The 23850-nt window shown below is 36.3% G+C and overlaps 1 protein-coding gene and 1 long non-coding RNA gene across 4 annotated transcripts in view; both read left to right on the top strand.

Moving 5' to 3' along the window:
• Positions 1 to 23850, top strand: part of FAF1 (Fas associated factor 1) — a 481277-nt gene that overhangs the window by 199989 nt on the left and 257438 nt on the right. The window lies entirely within an intron of this gene.
• On the top strand, positions 6 to 22587 carry LOC309618460. The gene is made up of 2 exons (XR_014238498.1): positions 6 to 11507; positions 11823 to 22587. It is a non-coding gene; the product is annotated as an uncharacterized lncRNA (long non-coding RNA).

The raw sequence follows: 23850 nt of genomic DNA on the forward strand, positions 1-23850 counted from the left end.
TAAGGTGTTTACTTTTCCTGGGAATCTGAAACAAAAAGTTTGATTGTTAAGTTGCTTTACTGTATATAAATATCAAAATCAAATCAAATGAAATCAAAATCTTGTTGAAGCTTTAACTTACCAACAACTATTAACTATATAAAGTTTCAAACTGTTTGGTTTGGGTAGTTTATTTGTTTGATTTTAGTGATGGAATCTTTTTACAAAGAAAAGCTTTAGCAAAACTCTATTATGTAAAAAAGAGTCAAAAATGGCACTTCTCTGTTTGAAGGGGAAGAACTGGAGTTGGAGGGAAGAGATTGAGTAACTGGAACTCCAGTGTCTCCCATGGCTAAAGAAGCAAAGCTTTGAGGAAGATTCTTGGGCTCTGCAGAATACAGCTTGAAAAACACGGATATAAAATTTTTATTAAGATTTTCTCTCTATCTGGAATAGAGGGTCTCATTCTTTTTTCAGTATTCACAGTGAAACTCAGTACATTTATAGAATGATCAGATGATTTTAATGTTTAATTGTATGTTACATTATTGCCTGATGAAGCAACCTGATCGAAAGTGAATGATTAAGGTATTGATAGAGTAATAATTTTTATGAGTACAGTATCCTTCCAGAACTATGTTTAAGTTGTTCTTAGATTTTCACCATTTTTTGCACATTTTCTCTTTTTATTTAATGCAACTTGGTGTTCCTAAACTTCGAATATTGTCCAATTTTTCCCCACCACCTACCAAATACCTTTATTATTAATGTAGTAGAAGGAAAAAAGTTCCGTTTTTCTTTAGTACCCTACCCACAGAACACCTCTGGCCACCAGATGTGTGGGTCCCCACCACCACCACCACCACGAGGCAGTTCTTCATTCCCAGCTGGATGTTCTACAATTTAACTAAATTCTGATACTACCTACCTGGAGATAACATTAGATCTCACAGGTTCAGGGCTCAGTCCCACAAGACTGCCCCCATATCAGACCCAGTTGCAAGTCTGTGTTGTCACCTGTGCTTCTGACCAACGGGCTATAGATTGGAGGTTCCCACCCCTCCCTTCTGAGTTCGGTAATTTGTGAGAGAATGGCTCACAGAACTCAGAAAAATGCTCTACTGGCTATTACCAATTTATTATAAAACATATTTTAAAGAGTATAAATGAACAGCCAGATGAAGAGATACATAGGATAAGATCTGGAATGGTCTCGAGCACATGAGTGCCTGTAATGTTTGGGGTGTGCCACCCTCCCAGGACATGAATGCATTCTTGTTTACCAACTTGGAAGCTCTCCACAGCTCTTCAGCTAGGAATTTTTTTTTTTTTTTAATTATTATTTATTTATTTATTTATTCATTCTTGGCTGTGTTGGGTCTTCGTTTCTGTGCGAGGGCTTTCTCCAGTTGTGGCAAGCGGGGGCCACTCTTCATCGCAGTGCGCAGGCCTCTCACTATCGTGGCCTCTCTTGTTGCGGAGCACAGGCTCCAGACGCGCAGGCTCAGTAGCTGTGGCTCACGGGCCTAGTTGCTGCGTGGCACGTGGGATCCTCCCAGACCAGGGCTCGAACCCGCATCCCCTGCGTCGGCAGGCAGACTCTCAACCACTGCGCCACCAGGGAAGCCCCAGCTAGGATTTTTTATGGAGGCTCACCACAGACGTATGATTAATTGAGTCATTGGCTATTAGTAATTAACCCAACCTCCAGCTCCTCTCTCCTTCCTGGAGGCGGGGGTGCAGGCTAAAAGGTCCAGTCCTCTAATCATGAGCTTGGCTCCCCTGGCAACCAGCTTCTCTCTAGAGGGGTTTTCCAAACATCATCTGTTTAGCAAACCCAGGTGTGGTTGAAAGGGGCTCATTATGAATAACAAAAGAGACCTCTCTTTTTTCACCTTTATCACTCTTATCACTTAAAAAATTCCAAAGATTTTAGGAGCTCTAAGTGGGGAAGAAAACCAAATGTATATATCTTATAGATCATACCATCACAGGTGGATAGTAGCAAAAAGAAAATTAAATTTCACTTTACCAAAGTAGAAATCACTGAACGAAAAAAAGTTAAATCTAATATAATTGTATATGATAGTCTGTTAAAGGTTTGTTTTAGGCTAAGAATTTAAAGATTTCTTGGGTTGCTCTTTATCTTCTATGTTCAGATCATATATTAATGGAAAGTTGTATTTGCATACTATTACAAACAGCCAAACAGTACTTGTAGTCCTCGTGTTTATAGTAATGTTGATATAAATACCAGATGAGATTATGGGTATGGGTTCTGTATCTAGTCGTGTAGGATATTATTTTTTAGGTTAGTTAACAGAGTGTAATCACTGTCATCCAATATATAATCCACATAATTACAAGTAGGTAAGAGACATCATTGGTTATAATCTATTGCTTTCCAGTAACATGATTAAATAGATGTATCAAAATGTCTTCCTGGGCTAATGGAAATGTTCTTCATTGCCATGTGGCTGACCTTAGTTTGATTGCCACTTCCTCAGTCCCTAGGCAGGCAGGGGCCTACAGTGCTTCCGAAATACAGTGTTTATTGGAACATGAGTACTTTATATAGCACTAAAGTAGTCTTCCCTAGTTGGCTTTATGGATTTTTAGCAAGTTACAGTAATGCTTTTTCGTGTTGGAACAACAAGAAAGACATAAATTCAAAGCCAAATAAAAGACACAAAGCACAGTGTATCTGGCTGTGAGAGGAGGGGCATTAGAGCTTTCCTGCTGATGAAAAAGTTATATTAGGGCACATTTTATTAAAATCTAACTAAAAAGTCAAGGTGTGTTTCTTTTAGGTGTGTTAATATATCTTTCTATAAAACTAGAGATTATTTTTCTTTTTTTGTGTGTGATGTATATCTTAAATTCTGATTTCATGAGAGACAATTTAAAAAAACAAAATCCATACAGAATTTTAAAAGCTAATGGTAATAATTATTTTTAACTTCTGATTTTCATTTTGTGTTTTATCAAATAAAAATAATTTTTGACATCTTAACTATATAATAGAGTCCAAAAGTAATTTAGTATTGAGTTATAAAGCACATCATATTATCAAATATGGGAGACATAAAAATTCTCTGCACTAAACTCCATAATGAATCAAATTGATTTGTTTTTGTAAAATTTTGTTATAATTGGTGGATTCATACAAATCTTATTGTAATTTGCAACCTAATTTATAATCTAAAAGGGAGAAAATAAAAGGTAATTCTGATTCTTAGTATTATATTTGAGAATTGGCAAATGAATAGAAGAGATCTGAAATTGGTAGAGAAAAATAGGAAGGATTCTTCTAACACCTTGGCCTCTTAGTTCCTTGAACTTATTTTCTACAATGATCTTTTTTCCCATCCTACGTCAGCCATATCTTCCTGTGGTCTTGTCATTTAATTAAAACAATTCTTAAATACTAATTTCAAGCTTCCATTTTCTGCTAATCATCTCTCATCTTTCTAGCCCACTTCCTTTAGTATCCTAACCCTAACAATCCTTCAGCCTTATTCAGGCCTCCAATCCATTGTTTCTGCCATCTTTTCGTGATCATTACCTCTTTCATGTCCTCTCTTTCTTCCTTAGAGTGGGCAATATCCCATGGTCATTCATTATAATCACTTTCTTGCATGTAGCCTCAATTCTTGCTTCATGGATCTTGCTTGACAAAAATTCTTACCTTGGGTAAATACAACTCTGTCTATTCTGTGCCTCACAGCTAAATGTGACTAGAGACAAACAAAATCATGCTGATTGGTGTATCTTTAAATTCACGACCATATTCTTTAGAGAGCCCCCAATGTTGCTAGGCAGTGATAGCGTATTTACCTGGTTTATCCACACTCTCCTAAATGGCTATTTTACACTTATCTTTTCCTCAGACCTTTAAAACACCTCTCCCCTATTCTCACCCTCAGCTGATGACTTCATTTCCTATTTTGTTTCACTGATTAAATGAAGGCAATCACAAGAGAATTTCCACAAGCTTCCAACTTGGTCTCTGTTTACTTACCTGTGTCTTATACACATACTCTTCTTTTTCTCCTGTTACTCTAGATGGCATGTCCAATCTCCTATCTAACGCCAAACCTCCATGTTTGCTTTGGATTACATTCTGTATCCCCTCTGGCCTAAATCAAGGACTTCCTTCACTTTAATTCTTCCCTGCATCATCAGTTTTTCCCTCTAGTAGAGTGTTACCATTAACATTCAAACGTGATGTTATTTCTTCCATTTTTCTCTTGATCCCACCTCCCCTTCCAGCAGTAACTCCACTTCTCTAGTCCCTTTGATAACAAAACTTCCCCCAAAGAGTTGTCTATATTTGTTGTCTCGAATTCCTTTCCTCCCGTTTCTCTTGAGCCCAGTCTAAGTAGGGACCTGCTAGTGGACTTGCCATTGTCGCTGCTGACCACATTACTAAATTCAGTGTCATGGCTTTTAAGTGTCGTCTGTGTGCACTGTCAATTTTATATCTCTAATTTATATTTCTACCCTAGACCTGTTCCCTGAATTGTCTTCTCTTCACCTCAGATTTGGGATTTTTTTTAAAGGTATATTTTATTTAGGTGGTTGGTTTGATATTTAATTGGTTTTATTCTTTTATTTCTCTGACACAAGCCAGTGGATGTTGGAAGACTAAGGGGAACTGCATAATAAACTGCCTGTTAATTGCAGTGCAGAACTATGACAAGGTCCTGTCGCTGGATTCCACCATTCCAATTCCAATGCAATGGCAAATATTAGGTTCTTTCTTTATAGAGTATCAGTCTTCTCTCAATGGACTAGACAACACTGGTATTATAGACAACACTGGTATTACAGTATCACTCCTAAACAAAATTTATTATGACCAAATCAGAAAAGTAATATGATTATAATCTATCTCATCATATAAAAGATAACAAGACCTAGAGAGAAAAATCCTGGATTACACTCCCAGCTTGGTTAGGGTCTTAGATTTTTCATATATAAAATAGGAAGCATTGATTTTAGTTGCCAGGGTGGTTGTAAAAATTCATTAAGCAGGAGAGGTACATTATATGTGAAATCACAAATTACAAAGCATGATTATTACAATTATTTATGCTAGTAAATACCAATAGTAATCTTTTTCATTCAACCCTCACTTGATTTTTATAACAACTCTACAAGATTACAGGCTGATTTTGATAACTCTAATTTATAAATTAGCAAATTGAGGTGTTTAGAAGAGTTTTGTGGATTGTTCAAGGTCATCAGTGAATACTTCTGATACTGAAATCTCCATCTGACCCTCCATCTACTATAGCTTCCAGTTTCTTGACAGAAATATATAAAGCTTTATTCCAAAGATGCCTTCTTTTTTGGAAGCTGAGATTTTTAAAAAAATATCTTGTAATTTGTCATTATATACTTGTTGAAGGGCATTTATATACATTATTTCACTTACTGTAGTTCTCAAGAATATTAATGAAATTTCGGTGTGTGAATGAACTTTTAGTTACCGTACACTATTAGTCATTTAGTAAAATGTAGATATAAAATAACATGCTTTTAAATTGTTTACTGGCAAGCAATATTATTCTCAAGGTTTGGTGAGAGCTATATCTTAAACCGTGTCTTATAAAATTTTTTTTTCTTAACTTGATTTTACTGCCACTAGGGGGTGCCTGTTAATTGAGTCTTATTTTGTATTTACATTTTTTTTTTAAAAGCTAAGAGCAGCAAAATTACCATATAAGTGTCTATAACTGAATTATATTTAGAATTATTTTAAAGTAAGTAATGTTTTTCAGAAAACAGAATTTCAGGCTTTTTGAGAATTTAAGAGCAAACTCTTTAATCGTAATCTTTATAACAGTTGAAAAGCATTTAAAAACTTTTTAAATAAATCAGATTTCACTAATTAATTCAAAGGTGATGCAGTACCCCTATGGCACAACTTCAGATTATACTGTAAATCATAGTAAAATCAGAAGGGATGGGGACTGTTAATTATACCTGTTTCATATTATTATAGGAAAGATTCAATCTATCAAAGATTTATTGATTACCTACTAGATGAAAACAAGCTCTGTCCTGTGGGAGCTTATAACCTATTTATTAAGGTATATATAAGTTTATATATATATATATATATATATATATATATATATATATAAAATTTATTTATTTATTTATTTTTGGCTGTGCTGGGTCTTTGTTCCTGGTGCAGGCTTTCTCTAGTTGCAGTGAGCAGGGGCTACTCTTCGTTGCGGCGCACAGGCTTCTCATTGCGGTGGCTTCTCTTGCTGTGGAGCACAGGCTCTAAGCACGCAGGCTCAGTAGTTGTGGCTCATGGGCTTAGTTTCTCCATGGCATGTGGGATCTTCCTGGACCAGGGCTTGAACCCGTGTCCCCTGCATTGGCAGGCGGATTCTTAACCACTGTGCCACCAGGGAAGTCCCCTTAATTCATCTCTTTAAAGAAAATTTCCAACACTGTTTTGGTGTTCTGTATGCCACTCAGGTTGATTCATCCAGTAGACACCTCTTTTCTTCATCTGCTCTAAAAGTTGGTGTTTCCCAGAATTCTGTTTTCAGCAGTCCCTCTTACTGTACATTCTCCCTGACGTCTTCTCTCAATACTTCAATTTCCAAAAACATATGTAGATGACAAGTCTCTATTTATAAACACCTGTTTCCTACTTGCCAATGGAGCTTTTCACTGGTGTGTGTCCCATATGTAATTCAGTCACATGTCTAGAACTGAGACAATCATGAAAAATATGTACTACTGCCTATATTTTTTGTCTCAAATGTACAATGGTACAAAATATTGCAGTGTATTCCAAGTAGTATGGTAATTATTTAAAAGGTCATCAGTTTGGTATATAAGTAATTAATGCATTTATTAAGATCATTTTTGGTAGGAAGATGAGAATAAGAACCAGGTTGTAGTAGATTTTAATGGATAAGTGAGAAATGAGGGATTAGAGTTACTGTTATTTTCAGAAAATTCAACTCTGAAGGGAGAGAGAAGTTGAGGGAGGAGTAGGGTCAAGAGACTAAAGAATTATTAGAATTATGAGGAGGAAGAGACAGCAAATAGGAAAAAATTGAAAAAGTGAAACCAAAAAGGGCTGGTGGACAAAAAGAGTATGGGAGTATCTTAACTTAAGCTGCAATGACAAAATACCATAGACTAGGTGACAAACAATAGACATTTATTTCTCACAGTTGTTGAGGCTGAAAAGCCCAATCAGGGTTCCTGTGAGATTTGGTTTCTAGTGAGAGCTCTCTTCCTGGCTTGCAGACAGCTGCCTTCTCACTGTGTCCTCATATGGGGGGTTGGGGGTAGGGGGGAAGGAGGGAGGGAAAGGAAGTTGGGGAAGGGAAGTAGAGGAGGCAGGGAGCAAGCAAGTACTGGAGTCCTCTTGTCTCTCTTCCTCTTCTTATAAAGACACCAATCCTATTGGATTAGGGCCCCACCCTTATGACTTCATTTAGTCTTAATTACTTCCTAAAGACTGTTTGCAAACAGCCATATTGGGGGTTAGGGCTTCAATATAGGCTTTCTAGGGTTGGGGGATGCAGTTCAGTCTATAGCAGGGAGGCAGGGTGGAGTCCAGGGGTTAAGTGTTGAAGTTAGCTGGCAGGTTTAGAGACAGAAAAGGTAGAAGAATAGAAGATTGGAGCAAATGGAGAACATTTCTGGATTCTGGATTTCAGTGCTGTTAAGTAATAGTTGTTGAAAAGTGTAAATTATAGATAATACTGCAGTAGAAGATAGGTAATAGTTACAAGAATAAGGATGTTAAATATGAAGTTAAAGTATTTGGTAAGTGATAGTGACACAACAGTTATCATTTATGAAGACAGGCTTTTTGCCGAGCCCTTTATATATATTATCTGATTAAATCCTCACAATAAATCATAGATGGGTGTTCTTTGTCACATTTTGCAGATGGGTAAACTGAATTAGGGGTAGTGGTTAGGTGATGGCAGAGAGAGAGAGTAGTTATTGAGAGCTTGTTTAGGTTCTTATTTGAAGAAAGCTAGAGCTACTGATTAAATTAGTCTATATTAGAAAAATATAAACCTAGGTATAAATGTTATAACTTAAGGGGATAAACACTGAAGAAAAATAACCTGCATGCTTCTAGAAGAAAAAGGAATAGTCAGCTATATGTTGTTTATCAGAGAAATATCTCTTAAAGAAATGACACAGAAAAGAGAAAGGGTATAAGAAATGATATTTAAGCCAAATATTAATTTTTTAAATGTAGTGTGGCAATATTAATATCACATAAAATTGAATTTAAGGCAAATAATATTGAGGGACAGTTTACCAAGAAGACATGACAATTGTAAACTTGTGTGCACAAATCAGCAAAAATTGACAAAATTACAAGGAAAAATAGTTCAACCACAATTATATACAGATGTCTTATGGAAACTAATGAATTAAGCAATAAATCTTTGTAGGCTATATATTATTTGAATAACCAAATTAAGCACATATGGAATACTTATGAAAATTGACCACATATTAGAACACAAAGCCAGTATCAAAGAATCACTATCATGCTGACCCATTCTCTGGCCATTATGCAATAAAATTAGAAGTGAAGTAATAATAAAAAGGTATCTCTGAGATTCTCCATACATTGGATACTACAAATAATTTACTTCAAAATAACTTAATGGGTAAAAAAAAAAAAAAAAAAAAAAAATTTATGGGTAAAAATGAAATCATAATAGCAACCACTAGCTGTTCAGAAGTGAACATAAATAAGAGTGCTATATACTAAAACTTTGAATATAGCAAAAGTGGTACTTAGAGGGAAATTTGTAATACTAAGTCCACTAATTAGAAGATAAGAAAGATAGAAAACAATTGCATTGTATGTTCAACTTAAGAAAACAGAGAAATAACAATAGAGTAAGTCTGAAGAAAATAGAAGGAAAGAAAGGTTTAAAAGCAGTAATTAATGATAGAAGTAATCAACAAGTAATAACTGCTTGAAAAATCAAGCCAAGAAAAAACGAGGGTAAGCACAAAAATATTAGGTATGAAAAAGGGGACTTAACTACAGATTCAGAAGAGATTATTTGATTAATAAAATAATTATTAAATAAGTTAATACAAATCATAAGAAATTAATAAATTGTTTTAAAACAAAAATGTGCATGAATAGTAATAAAATAAGCATATCTTTATGGCTTATTAAAATCTGAAATTTAGTTGAAATGGAGACTTTTGCATAAACTATCAAGTACCAAAATGAATACAAGAAATAGGTAACCTGAAAAAAGTGATAGCCATCAAAGAAATTGAATTTGTAGTCAAAAATTTCACATGCCACTTCTTCCCCCTCCCCCACCCCAGAGGATTTCCATAAAGAAAGTTTACACAAACTCTTCCCAGTGAGACTGCTAACTATCTTATTTTATAATGTTCATGTAATCTTGTTACCAAAACTAGAAAAAGATAATGTAAGAAAAAACTGTGTGTAAATCTCACTTATAACCACAGATAATAAAAATGAGTAGGTAAACTTTTCTTTGCCTTCTCTCAGCCTTACCATTTAATGACCTCTTCTTTCCCCTGTCCTTATTCCACTACCTTCAAGTGGCACCTCTCCCAGCATTCAAATGGTCTAAGATGTAAATGAACCAAAAACCATAACTTGATTATGTCTCTCCCCTGCTCAAACCCCTCCATTTGCGTTTTTGCACTTAGAATAAAAATCCAGGTTCCTTACTAAGATATATAGGACTTACATAATCTTGTTCCTGACTTTTTCTCTAACTTCATCTTTTATCATTCTCATCTCTGGCTTGTATCTTGCCAGCCACACTGGCCTCCCTGCTCTTCTTTAAACATTCTAAGTGTGCTTCAACTTCAGGACATTTGCACTTTGCTATTCCCCTGCCTGAAATGATCTACCACTTATCAACTTGGCTTACTCCTTTACTTTATTCAGGCCTCTACTCAAATGTTACATCCTCAGATAGGCTTTTCTTGATTCCCCTGGCTAAAAAAGCCCCTCTGTTATACATTCTCCCTTTATCTTACATTATCACAACAATGCATTATATTAGTAATATTAGTAATATATTCATATTTGTTGTCTGTGTCCCTCATCACAATGTAAAGCTGTAAGAAATCAGCGACTTTTTTTTTTGTTCACTGTTATATCCTCAGCAGCTAAAAGAGGGCCTGAAACATAGTAGGTACTTAGAACTATTTGTGGAATGAATACTGTGAAGTGCTACATGCCTAAGGATGTTTGCCTCCTAAGAGAGACCAAATGTAAGAAGTAAAGTTCTAATGTAGGGATATCAAGCATCATGCGGAACAGATATAAGATACTTGGGGAGCCAAAGATCTTACAGGTGTCCCATAAATGTAATGAACTAGGCAACTCCACTCCTTGACCTGAGTTTAGCCTTTTTGTCCAGTGTTCCTTTTCATTTTTCTCATCAAAGTATGGAGTAACGGAAGGAGCTCTGGCTTTATAGTGAGACACTGTTTATCCTATAACTGTCCTACCCTGGTTTTGTGGCCTCAGGCAGCATCTTTCTTCTCTGAGTCTTAGTTTCCCTCGTATTATTTCTTATATGGCTGTCCTCTCTCCAGCCAGATCCTGAGCTGTGAAGAGCAAGAGCACTCTTACTGAGCATCTCCCTCAGTTCATGAGAGCGCCATCTGTGTAGAGCCCTTAATAAACATTTGTTGTGATGAATATGAAAAGCTTCATGACAAATTGAGGGATTTAATTCTTTATCCATGCATGTGTAGTCTCTCCATTGGCTGTTTTGCTATTTGTCAAACTCATCATAAAGTGTTTTTCAGATAAATGGAGAGTCCATCTCATTTATTCATGCAGGATGTCAGTTATTCACTCATTTACTAGATATAGATTGAGTACCATCTTACAATGTGTTAGGTCCTTGTTCTAGGTGTTAGGGATACAATGAGAAACGAGACAACAAGGTACCTGGTTTCATGGAGTTTACAATATAATATGTGTAGACATGGGGGTAGGGTGGAGGGACAGGCAACAAACTACAAATAAGATAAACCAGAAAAATTATCAGATGATAACAAGTGCTTTGCAGAAAACTGAAATAGAGTGACATGATAAGAAGTAATTGGGTGACTACTGTAAGTTGTAAGGTCAGGAAAGGCCTCTCAGAAGAGGTACTGTTTCAACTGAGACATGAATGATTGCGGAACCATTAAAGTGAAGAGCAGAATGAATAGTATTCTAGGCAAGGGAAATAACTAGTGCCAAAGCCCTCAGGCCATGTATAAATATAAATGGAGAAGGCTTAGTATTTTTGGATTTGGTGTTACTAATGATCACCTTGCTAGAAAAGGACTGAATGGGTGTCTTGGTAATAAAAGACAGTCTTTTCAGCTTGCTTTGGTCTTATTCTAATAAGTGCTAAAAATGTCCAGCTCCATTTTAATTATATAGATTGTCTTCATTTTTATGGCAGGGTGACAGAAAATAAGGTATCCCTTATGTGTAGCTGTCCCTTTTACAAGTAGTAATTGAGTCTTGCTTTTTTTTTTTTTTAATTATTATTTATTTATTTATTTATTTTTGGCTGTGTTGGGTCTTCGTTTCGTGCGAGGGCTTTCTCTAGTTGCTGCAAGCGGGGGCCACTCTTCATCGCGGTGCGCGGGCCTCTCACTATCGCGGCCTCTCTTGTTGCGGAGCACAGGCTCCAGACGGCGCAGGCTCAGTAGTTGTGGCTCACGGGCCTAGTTGCTCCGCGGCATGTGGGATCTTCCCAGGCCAGGGCTCGAACCCGTGTCCCCTGCATTGGCAGGCAGATTCTCAACCACTGCGCCACCAGGGAAGCCCTGAGTCTTGCTTTTGAACTTTGACCTTTTTATACTGGGAGGATGGTTCCCATTAATATTTCGATGAGTTCTGTGAGGGTATTGTTGAGCTCTGGTCATGCAGTCTAGCATATGGTCCTCTTGTGTGGCCTCTGAGTTGTGAAGTTGCTTTTAATTCTGACTTTGAATTAGTTGCTATTTGTGCAAGCATTAGTAAATTCAGGGTGCTAATTGGGACTCCTGTGATAGTTAAGTAAACCACTGGTGTTAAAATATGTGGCCTTTTTTTTGTCCTTGGAAAACCGTTGGTGGGAAAGCAGGTGACAGTAGCCTTGAATTAGGTGAGAGTAGGGTATTATATTTTCTGATGGATACTGTGGAAGGAAATTGAGGAGTAGTGAGTCAAGATATCTGAGTCCTAGCCCTATCTGAGTTCTAGCCCCAGCTCTCCCACAGAATCACTGTTTGACTTTGGGCAGGTCACTCCTCTGCTCCGGGCCTTAGATGCTACCAGAAAATAAAGAGGCTCCATGACTGGAAAAAGAAACTGCTTTAGTAGCCAGTCAAGCACCAAATGGATCATGTGGCTTAGACTTGTGTCCTAAGTGAGGTCTTTTACCTTTCACTCCAGATCCAAATCTTAGGGCCCACATGCTCAAGTGACCCATAAAAAGAGTTATGACTGGGTCTTCAGAGCCTTAAGGACTGATGCAGTAGACCTGCCTCACCAACCTGGTCACAGCAGGAAACATAGCTTAGAGAGCTCATGGCAAACCTTGTCCAGGGGTATTTACCACAGAGGATAAAAAGTGGAAGGGAATTTAGTGCATTAGGGCATAGGAAATGGAAGAGGAAGCTGCTGATCTCGTCCCTGCCTTCTGTGAAACCTAACCTAGTACAAGGTGACCTTGTGAATAATTATAATAGTCTCTTCTTTTCTCTGGAGGAAGCAGGTTTAGAATGGGGAGAAAATGCTACAAATGTTAAAACACTTCCTTTGTGAGGAGAAGCAGCATGGGCAGAAATAGTATTCACCCTGTAAGCAGAGGCAGAAGCTTGAAGAAAAGCAAATGAAACATTGTTCTCATGATCCTTGAGGTCTCTTCTAACCTTCTACGTTGGATGTGCACTTCACTAAATCCATTAAGCCTGCTATAATTAAGGGAAAAACTGAACTATTCCTCTTCTGTCTCTGCTTCTTATAACTAGCTGTGGTAATAGGTATCCAGCTGTGCTTCTAGTCTCGGTCTTAGCTAAGAGGTGACACCCTCTGGGTGGTATGTGTATTGATACTCATACAAACAGTTTATTTTTTTCTTTTTTGTTTTCTTTTTCCCATCTCTCCTACCCTGTACTGAGGCCATTCAAGATACTTCTTCACCCCCCATTATCCCAACTAAAAAGGTAACTGAACAGTATCATGGAACTGTTGTGGGGTTCACTTATTACAAGGACATTCTAAGGTTGCTTTCAGATAGCTCTCATCCTACTTCTATTTCCTCAGCACCTCACAATCTCTGCACAGATGTTAATCCTTATAATATTTTTCACTTTTTATTTTAGTCTATATCCTGCTATTTCAATTTTTGGTGTTCTCCCTTAATGCAAGAGTCATATCCATGAGAGCTCTGACTTAGAAGAAAGCTCTAGGGTATCGTCTTTGGAAGGATTTAAAGCAATCATCTAATCTAGTCCCATTTTATGACTAGGGGAACTGAGGTACAGAAAGGGGAAACTTTATACATGCAAGTAAATGTTCTGAAAGGATTGGTTAATTTTTTCTTCCAAAATGCTTTACAAAACAACTTCTTTTTTGTTTGTTTTCACAAAGGATATTCATCTGTGAAAATGTTTTACCAGTGTTGTAAGTAGTACAGTATTTGATAACAATTCGATGTATCATTCTTAAAGTAACTCATCATTTCTTAAGAATAAATTAATATAATCAGTGTTTCAAGTACATTATTGTGATTACTATTCAACTTTAATTCTTGTGAGCATTATTATTAGATTTTGTAAAAGTAAAATTAGGAAGTATTGGATTGGTAAGTGTTTCTTAATAAGGGGCTACTTGAAAAGTGGCTTTTTTTAAGAAGAGGACATTTCCCTATAGTTATGCATTCTGGATGAAAGAAACTTGTCCCCAATTAAAGCATTGGTGGAGATCACAACACATCTAATTGGATTGATGTAGCAAACCCATTTATATAGTTTACTGCCTATTGATAGGTCAGTGAGTACTGAGATTAGCTTGTTAACATCACACTTCGAAAAAGAACTGCAGGTGTTCTCTATGGTTGATTTAATGGACAGTCGGAAACTTGGTCACTAATTCATGAAACAAAAATCATTGTATCTGTAAATTTTTTTTCTTTCTTCGTGGTTTGTCTGGATGAGTAGAATTATGTTTTGACAGTTTTACTATGAACTACTTGATGGATCACAATATATCACTATCACCGCTAATTACCACATTTTGATTAATTTTATATACTTTGGTTAGTACATTTTGCTGAATCCAGTAGATCTCTATATTGATAAACAGTAATTATAGACATAAGGACACCTGAACTTTGAAATCTTCATGAAAATGTTGTTAAGAATTATGTGAAACCGAATGTTTGTTTATCTAGACATATTTAATTGCCAGCAAAGAAAGCAATTAAAAGTAGCTGCAGAGTAAGAGGACAACCTTTGTTAAACGTGGTTTTAAGATTGTTACAGAACTTGTGGTGATGATAACATGGTGTCTTGGAGGATGTTAACAACTGTAGCAGAGTGTTAATTAAGAATGATGTAATCTGCAGCTCAGAATTATTAGTATCATATGTTAGTTTAGCTGGACAGGAGCAAAACCTAATTTCAGTTATGATGAGGGCTCAAGTTATATTTGTAGTGGAAAGATTAACATTTTATTTTTGTGCTGTTCCTGAGACAATTTAAAAAATCCTGAATGAAATACAGTCAAATGTAAACATCAAGTCCCTAGCTCATTTACATATGTGCCAGATTTTCAAACTGATTGCTGTTTGAACCTAATCTGTCATTGCTGGCTGCATTAGCTACTACAAACATTACATTTACATATTGATTTCTTATTTTGTTTTAGTGTAAATAATCCATAATTATAGTAAATTTGGTCTTTTGTTGACAAGAGCTCATATGACTCTGTAAGTTTAGAATGGAAATTTAAATTGCCATGTGTCATGCTTTTTAATTTAAAAGCTTGATATATCTGAAAGGATAAAAAGATCATTGTAGATAATAAAATATTCCCAAAGAGACAAAGGAGAGAAAATTTTGTAGGGCCTTTTAGAAAGATATAAATTGTAAATTATTAATGAAAAATTCAATAGCACATTCTAAGATTATTATTTATATTTTTATAAGAAAAAGTCACAATAATTTGAAAAAATTACTTTTTTGGCTTCAATATCAGGTCATATTTAAAAAATAAAATTATTGGAAATGAACCTTCTAAACGTGTTATTTTACATTGATATTTGTTTAAAATATCCAGTGCAAGAAAAGAAAAAGCACACACACACAGCAAGAATGAAACAGGAGATTTTTTTTATCTCTGTATTGATGTTAATATTTTACTCAACTACGTATACAACATTGATTTGAGAAATTTAATTTCACGGACAACAGCCGTATATGTCAGTGGTCATATAGTATTATTAAGTAGCAATGGCAAAATATCCATGGTTTCCATTTACATTGATAAAAAGTGTGTTGTATTTTTGAAGTTAAAAATATGGGACCCGGGCTTCCCTGGTGGCGCAGTGGTTGAGAATCTGCCTGCCAATGCAGGGGACACGGGTTCGAGCCCTGGTTTGGGAAGATCCCACATGCCGCGGAGCAACTAGGCCCGTGAGCCACAACTACTGAGCCTGCGCATCTGGAGCCTGTGCTCTGCAACAAGAGAGGCCGCGGTAGTGAGAGGCCCGCGCACCGCGATGAAGAGTGGCCCCTGCTTGCCGCAACTGGAGAAAGCCCTCGCACAGAAACGAAGACCCAACACGCCAAAAATAAATAAATAAATAAATAAAATTAAAAAAAAAAAAAGTAAATAACTTAGGAGAATTAACATTTAAAAAAAGAAAATATGGGACCCATTTAATTGCCAAAATAGTAGTTATCCAATTGTTCAGATACTTTTTATGGCTTATAATTTTTTTGTGGAGATATAATTTACATATAATAAATGGGTTCTTAAGTATTCCCCAGTTATATGAGTTTTGACAAACACTTACTGTTTTCTACAATGGATTTTAATGAGTGGAATTTTAATTTGGATGTGTATATACCATTTAACAAACAGATAGCCATTTAGTAGAAGCCTGTGCAGAATTGATGGTATCTGTTTACTTGAGTGCTGTGAATTCAGAACTCTTAAAAGCCCTTATGTTAGTCAGCTCAGGCTGCTATAACAAAATACCCTTGACTGGGTGGCTTGAACAACAGACATTTATTTCTTACAGTTCTTGAGGCTATAAAGTCCAAGATCAAGATGCTGACAGATTTGGTTCCTAGTGAGAGCCCTTTTCCTGGCTTGCAGATGGCTGCCTTCTCACAGTGTCCTCACTTGACAGAGGGAGAGCCCAAGCTCTGTTCTCTCTTCTTCTTATAAGAACAGTAATCCCATCATGGGAGCCCCATCCTCCCCATCCTCATGACTTCATATAAGCATAATCATCTTCCAAAGGCCCGACCTCCAAATACCATCACATTGAGGGTTAGGCTTTCAGCATGTGAATTTGAGAGGATACACAAACATTCAGTCCATAACAGCCCTGAAACCCAAGTCTGAATGTGTTGTTTTTCCTAGTCTAGTTGTTTAATCTTGATGGATTTATACTTTATAACAATGAATGCTTCCCCTAGAACTGTTACTGTTTTAATAGGAAGGCTCTGATTTAGCCTGGCCAAATCTTCTGCCCACTGAAGATTTAAGAGGGAATTCTTGATTCAAGGAATTGCTGAAGAAGAAATCCTTAAAATTACTGTTATTATCCTTGATGCAAGACACCCGGCCTTCTACTGTTCTACCCTAAGGGCCTGCTGCTATTTGTCAGGAGGAAGCCATTCCTCTTCTTAATCAGGAATTAATGACAGGTATATAGCTACATGATGATCGAATGTTCGTTTCACTACCATAATGCAATCTTAAGTTAACCTTGAAAAATCACTGTGTCATACATATTAAAATATCCATGTGCTTTCTGCGTAAGTGGATCACTAAAGTGCTCTCTCAATGTGAAATAAGCAGTCAAGACAGTAAAGGCTGTTATATATATTAATGTGTTGCTTTCATCAGTACTTGACATATGGAGGCCAATAATTTATGGCTTTTTATGTTCTCAGGTATAAAAAAATGTCTGTAACTTCAGGTTTATTTATTGGGGCCTGTGTTAAAATTTGCTGTACACTAATTTTCCCCATACTGTCCTTCCCCCCCCCAAAAAAAACTGGATGGCAATATAAAATGTATTAAACTAAGTCAGTGAATTAAAATGAAGTTGTTACTCACTAGAAGACAGACATTTTACAGATGACTTCTCTGTTCCTGATAATTGCTCATAGTTAAATTGGAATGGGATCCCCCCAGGCATAGGTGGACATTCATTAGCAGAATGAATGTCCAAGACTTGTGGACAGAAAAGAAAGTAGAGAAGGGATGTTCTGCTGAAACTATTTCTAGAATTTTGTTGGTGGCTTAGATATTAATGCTCAGTTATACTACTGAAATTTTTAAGGAGGTAGATTATCTATCTATCTGTTTATCTATCTATCTATCTATCTATCTTTTTGTAGTTCCCTCTCACATGCCTCCCACTGTCCCTCCCCCAACTTGAAAATTAAGAAACTGGCTAGGAGAATTATGAGATGGTATATGTGAAAATGTCTAGCACTTTGCCACTAATTGCTTTAAAATGTTAACATTCACTGTGTTGTGTTTTTTGCAAATAACCACCAGTTCAAAGCTTGGGGACAATGTATATGATTTTCATTACATTTCAAACATTAATTTCAGTTTGTATTTGAGGGTACAGCAACGGTAAGTTTTAATGACTGTTGTCTATTTGTAGAAACAACCATCTCGTTGTTGGTAAATACAAATATTCAAACTGAAAGTAAAATCATAATAGAGAATGAAAAATTAAAAACCGGTAAGGAGAGAATAGATGTTCTATTAAAACCATTTCTTGCATTGAGTTAAAATTCAACTGCTTTTAAAAAATTTCTACATTTGCTTACACCTTTCCTTCTCCCTCTTATTGAAGAGAAAACATGCAATTAAGGGAAACAAAAAACTGTTCTGTATTATTTCTCATCCACCTACTTTGGTAATTACCCTCAGCTATTCTGAAGGTCAAAGTTGATGTAGCATGAATGACTTTGCATTTTGAAGGTAAAAGAGAGACCGCTTTAAGGTGGATTAACTGTGGCTAACTATCCTAACCAACTATTAGAAGACACTACTGTGGAGAAAATTGCTCCTAGATGCAGCAACTAAGGGCTCAACATACTCTGCTAAGCAGCAGCTAGAATCAATTTCTATAGATAATATTTTAGCAATAAAATCTTTGAAAGTTATGCAAATCACCATAGTAAATTCCTTTACAGCCTTTGCCTCCTCCTTGGTCTAATTTAGGTATTCTTCCTCTGTATTTCCATACCACCTTAGCAAAAGTGGTATTAGAGCTCTTAGCAAATGGTACCATATGTGGATTGTAGGTTTGCTTGTCTGTGCATTCCTCTATAAACTCAATGAAGGCAGAAATAAGATCTTACTGGGTCCTCTTCCCCAGTATCTGGAGGACAAATCATAAGAGTTAGACCTTAGAAGAGTTACTACTACTTATTTTGTGTGTGACATTAAGCAAGTTACTTAACATCAGTTTCCTCATCTGTAACAAGAAAATGATAATAATAAACTTCATAAAGTTGACCCAAAGCCCTTAATGCCTGATGCATAGTAACACTCATTAAAGGCTAGCCATTATTATTAATGGCTAAGTGAATGAATCAGGCTGGATTCTGAGGTTGCAGGTAATAAAAACCATTCTCACAAGGAACATGAATGTGGTATATCAACCCCAAGCAAGATCTGTGTTAAAAAGAACCCTGTGAGCTTGGATAACATTAGGCATAATGTACAGTTATGTTCCATGCATCAGGAACGGTTTTATCTGGAGATTATCATACTAAGTGAAATTAGTCAGAGAAAGACAAATATCATATGATATCGCTTATATGTGGAAGCTAAAAAAGAATGATACAAATGAACTTATTTACAAAACAGAAACAGACTCACAGACTTAAAGAACAAACTTTTGGTTACCAGGAGGGGAAGGGGGGATAGATTGGGAGTTTGGGATTGACATGTACACACCGCTATATTTAAAATAGATAACCAACGAGGACCTACTGTAACAACCTAAATGGGAAAATTTGAAAAAGAATAGATACATGTCTATGTATAACTGAATCACTTTGCTGTACACCTGAAACTAACACAACATTGCTAATCAATATACTCCAATATAAAATAAATAAATAAAAAGATTTTACCCTCTATCAACTCCTACAGAGAAATGAAACTAAAACATGAAAAATAACTGCCACAAAACCACCATAGACACTTTGGTTAATGTTTTACTGTCATTGTAAGATTTTGTAGTATGGGTACCCCTCTAAAGTATTCTATTTTTAATAATAGACCACCTTAAAACTTACATGTAATAAAAATTCCCACTTGGCTTTGTAAAATACAATATTCAGAGTTTTATCAGGTAAAGATTATTTTCTTTTTTCTGAAGAGGAAACAGAATTTTCGGAGTAGTTAAGTGCCTAAAATAAGGGCCTGTATATGGTAGACACAAAATAAATAGTATTGAAAGAATTATTATTGTGGGGGTGGGAGACAAAGGCCAAACAACTAGTGGGGAGTGGAGCAGGAGTTCAAATCTGACTCTGTGACTCCCAAGCAGTTTAAAGCCATAAATATTTTTTCTTGCCAAAGTTACCTTTCCCCAGGGCTCCTGGGAAATTGCAGAACTAGATTAAATTGGTGTTCTTCTAACGTAGTTTGGCAGTCACTGCTGGTCCTGGCAAACCTTTCTACAAACTTATTGCACAAGTCTGCCAGTCAACATCAAGAAACATATCTAAGGAACTGCATAAAGGCAAGCACTAAAGGTATTAAGCGTTTGTATAGATTCATACGTAAAGATAAAGGAGGATCTATCTATATAATAATCAAGACTTCTGGAATTCTGAGCTCCTTAGCCCAGCATTTGAAGCCCCCATAATGTTGGTCTTTACCGTTTTTCAAGTTTCCTGTTTCAGAAACCCTTCTTTACATCCCCTTATACTTCTTCCTCATTGCTTTCTCCACCCTTCCCTGTATTCTCCAATCTCATCTCTGCTCAAACTAGTCTATGTCTGAAATCACCTCTATTATATACTTGTCAAATTACTATACATTCTTTTTTATTTTTTATTTTTTTTAACATCTTTACTGGAGTGTAATTGCTTTACAATGGTGTGTTAGTTTCTGCTTTATAGCAAAGTGAATCAGTTATACATATACATATGTTCCCATATCTCTCCCCTCTTGCGTCTCCCTCCCTCCCACCCTCCCTTACTATCCATTCTTCTTCATAGTACTTCAAAGTACTCTTTTTCTTCTCCACAATCCTCACATCTGTTTTAACTCTCAGAGTAGTCTGTCTTGAGGTCAGTGATTATGTCTTTGATTCCTGTATTATTACGAATAAGAATCAAATAATTATAGAAAGAATGAATGAATTGTGAACTCCTAGCAGGCAGGGTCTTACTCATCTTTGTATCCCTAAAGCAGCCTAGCCATTTGGGAGATAGGATGCTGAAGAACATAGAATCAAATATAGTTTAAAAACTGGGTTCCATCTTTTTATAGCTGCATAACCTTGGGAAATTACTTAACCTTTCTGAACTACAATTTTGTGAGTAAAGTGGCACTTCAAAGGTAGGCTTAAAAAATGAGAATTAATAATTCTTTATATGGAGTTCCAAATATGCAGAACTATTCCTTAAGTGTTTATAGGATTGCCTTGAATCACCTTTTAGTATGCTAAGTGTCGAGGGAAATACAGATGAATAATAAAGATACTTACTCTCAAAAGGCTTGTAGTCTTGAATTCAGGACTTCCACACGTGAAACAAAGCAAACCATACAAAACACTATAAATAAGTATTAAATAAGGGATATGATACATGAATTCAGAGAAGAGACAGTCTATAATAATATTAATGGTAGGACATGAGGTAGTCTGAAAGCTGTGCAGTATTTGGGAGGAGAGCCCTGTTTGCCTAGGTGATTTCTTTTGGCTACAAAATCTATATACTATCTGTAATAGTCCCCCTATCCATGGGGAATACATTTCAAGGCCCCCAGTGGAAGCCTGAAACCACAGAGAGTACCATATTCTACGTATAGTATGTTTTTCCCTATACAGGCACACACCCCAGAGATATCGTGGATTCAATTCCAGACCGCTGTGATAAAGCAAATATTGTAATAAAGTGAGTCACATGAATTTTTGGTTTCCCAGTGCATGTAAACTTATGTTTGCACTATACTGTAGCCTATTAAGTGTTCAATAGCATTATGTCTAAAAAAAAACAATGTACATACCTTAATTAAAAAATAATGCTGTTGGAAAAATGATGCCAATAGTCTTGCTCAGTGCGGGGTTGCCACAAACCTTCAACTTGTAAAAAACACACAGTCTGTGAAGCGAAATAAAGCAGAGTGCAATATAATGAGGTATGCCTGTACATACATACCTATGATAAAGTTTAATTTATAACAGGCACAGTAAGAGATGAACAACAATCACTAATAATAGAAAAATTATGACAATGTGCTATAGTAAAAGTTATGTGAATGCAGACTTTCTCTCAAAATATCTTATTGGACAAATATGATGCCTTTTCCATCTTAAGCACTTACCACGCACTGTAGCCATAACTTTTGCATGTAGAGGTGAGACAGCAAAACTAGCACAGACTTCTTTTTCCTTCTTCACAATTTCATTGGTAGAAGATTCATTCTTACAGTTGATCTTAGCAACCTCAGCATACAATTTTTTTTTAACTTTCACCTTTTCACTTAAAGGAAGTACTTTATGGCTCCTCTTTGGCAGATCCGAATTGCCAGTGTCACTACTCTTGTGCTTTGGGGCCATTAAGTAAAATAAGGGTTGCTTGAATACAAGCACTATGATAGTCTATCTGATAACCAAGATAACTGCTAAGTGACTAAGGGGCAGGGTATTCTGGACATAGGGATGATTCATGGCCCAGGTAGGATGGATCAGGAGGGCGTGAGGTTTCATCACTCTACTCAGAACAGCCTGCAATTTAAAACTTATGAATTGTTTATTTTTGTAATTTTCCATTTAATGTTTTCAGACCTTGGTTAACTGCAGGTAACTGAAATTGCAGAAACGGAAACTGAAGATAAGCGGGGGGGGGGGGGGGGGGGGCAGGCTCCTGTATGTGCTGTCGACTCTCCTGATCCGAGCTCTCTTACTTGACCCTCAACTCTTATACACAGCTGTACATGATATCTCTTTTTGGATCTCTAATAGGCACCTTAAACTTTGATATATACATAACTTCACTCTCAAATTTTCTACCTAACCTGTTCTTAACCCAGGTTTCCTTGTTAAATGCAATTCCATCTCTCCATTTGCTCCGACCACCTTGGAGTTATATTTTTCTCTCACATTCCATCAGTAAGTTGTCTGGCTTCTACCTCTAAAATACATCTGAACCTGACAACCCTTCACTCTCTGCCTCTATAGTTAGCGTAAGCCACCATCACTTCTTGCTGGGACTAGCCCTGCCTTGACTCTTTTCGCACTGTAGCCAGAGCGAACAGAATAATGTTGTATAAATGTACGTGTAAGTCAGATCTTAACCATTTCCCAGTGTAAAACCTTCCAATGGCTTTCCTTTGCAATTACTATAAATACCAAGTTCTTTACTGTGGTCTACAAGGACCTACATGATCAGATTCCTGCTATCTCTTTCTTATACTAGCCTCAACTTAAATGTCATTTCCTCAGAGATGTCTTCCCCAACTATTATGTTGAAAATAATTTCCTTCCCCCCCCACCCCTCTGCTACCTTTTATAATCCTGTTTATTTTCTTCATAGCACTTAACATTCTCTAAAGTTACTTATTCATTTACTTGAGTATTGTTTCCTTTACTAGAATATAAGTTTCATGAAAGCAGGGACCATTTTTTTTGTTGTTCATAACTGTGTCCCTAGCAACTGGGACGGTGTCATAAACATAGGTATGTGCTCAACAAATATATGTTAACTGAGTGAATGAACATGCTGTGTTCTTCCATGTATTATTTCCTAGTCTAAAAAGTGCCACCCATCTCCCTTCCCCAAATAAAACAAAAATTTAGTCCCTTCCAATTAATAAACTCTAAGGTCCTACTTATCCTTTATATTTCAATTTATATTTTTATTCTCCTCTGAAGCTTTCCCTTAACCCTTTCCCCCTCTCACTGAGGCAAAGTTAAACACTTCCTTCTTGGTTTTCATTGTATTTTTTTTCAATTTCTCAGTTGTATCTATTACATTATACTATGGCTTTCTACGTGTCTGTCTACCCTCATTAGATTGTGAAGGTTTTCATGGACAGGAACTGTGTATTATTTGGGTTGGTTTCCTTAGCATCTGGAATAATGCGAGGCATTCAGTTAATGTAGATAAATAAGTGAATCAAAATCAAAATCTTAATTCCCATGGTAGTTTTCCAGAAGGCAACATTGCTGTGTAAAATACAAAGATGAGTAAGACTCTTGCCTTCTGAAAATTTACAGTTTATTCATTATTAAATAAATATTTATCTGCAGTGTGCCAGGCATTATGCTTAAGTGGTAAGGATCAAAGACAAAGGTCCCTGCCTAAAGAAACTCTACTTTAGTGGGGTATTATTTCCCTTGATTTTGATCAATAATATTT

The sequence above is a fragment of the Balaenoptera borealis genome (genome assembly GCF_965194805.1).
Source record: "Balaenoptera borealis genome assembly, chromosome: 1".
Taxonomy (NCBI): Eukaryota; Metazoa; Chordata; class Mammalia; order Artiodactyla; family Balaenopteridae; genus Balaenoptera; species Balaenoptera borealis.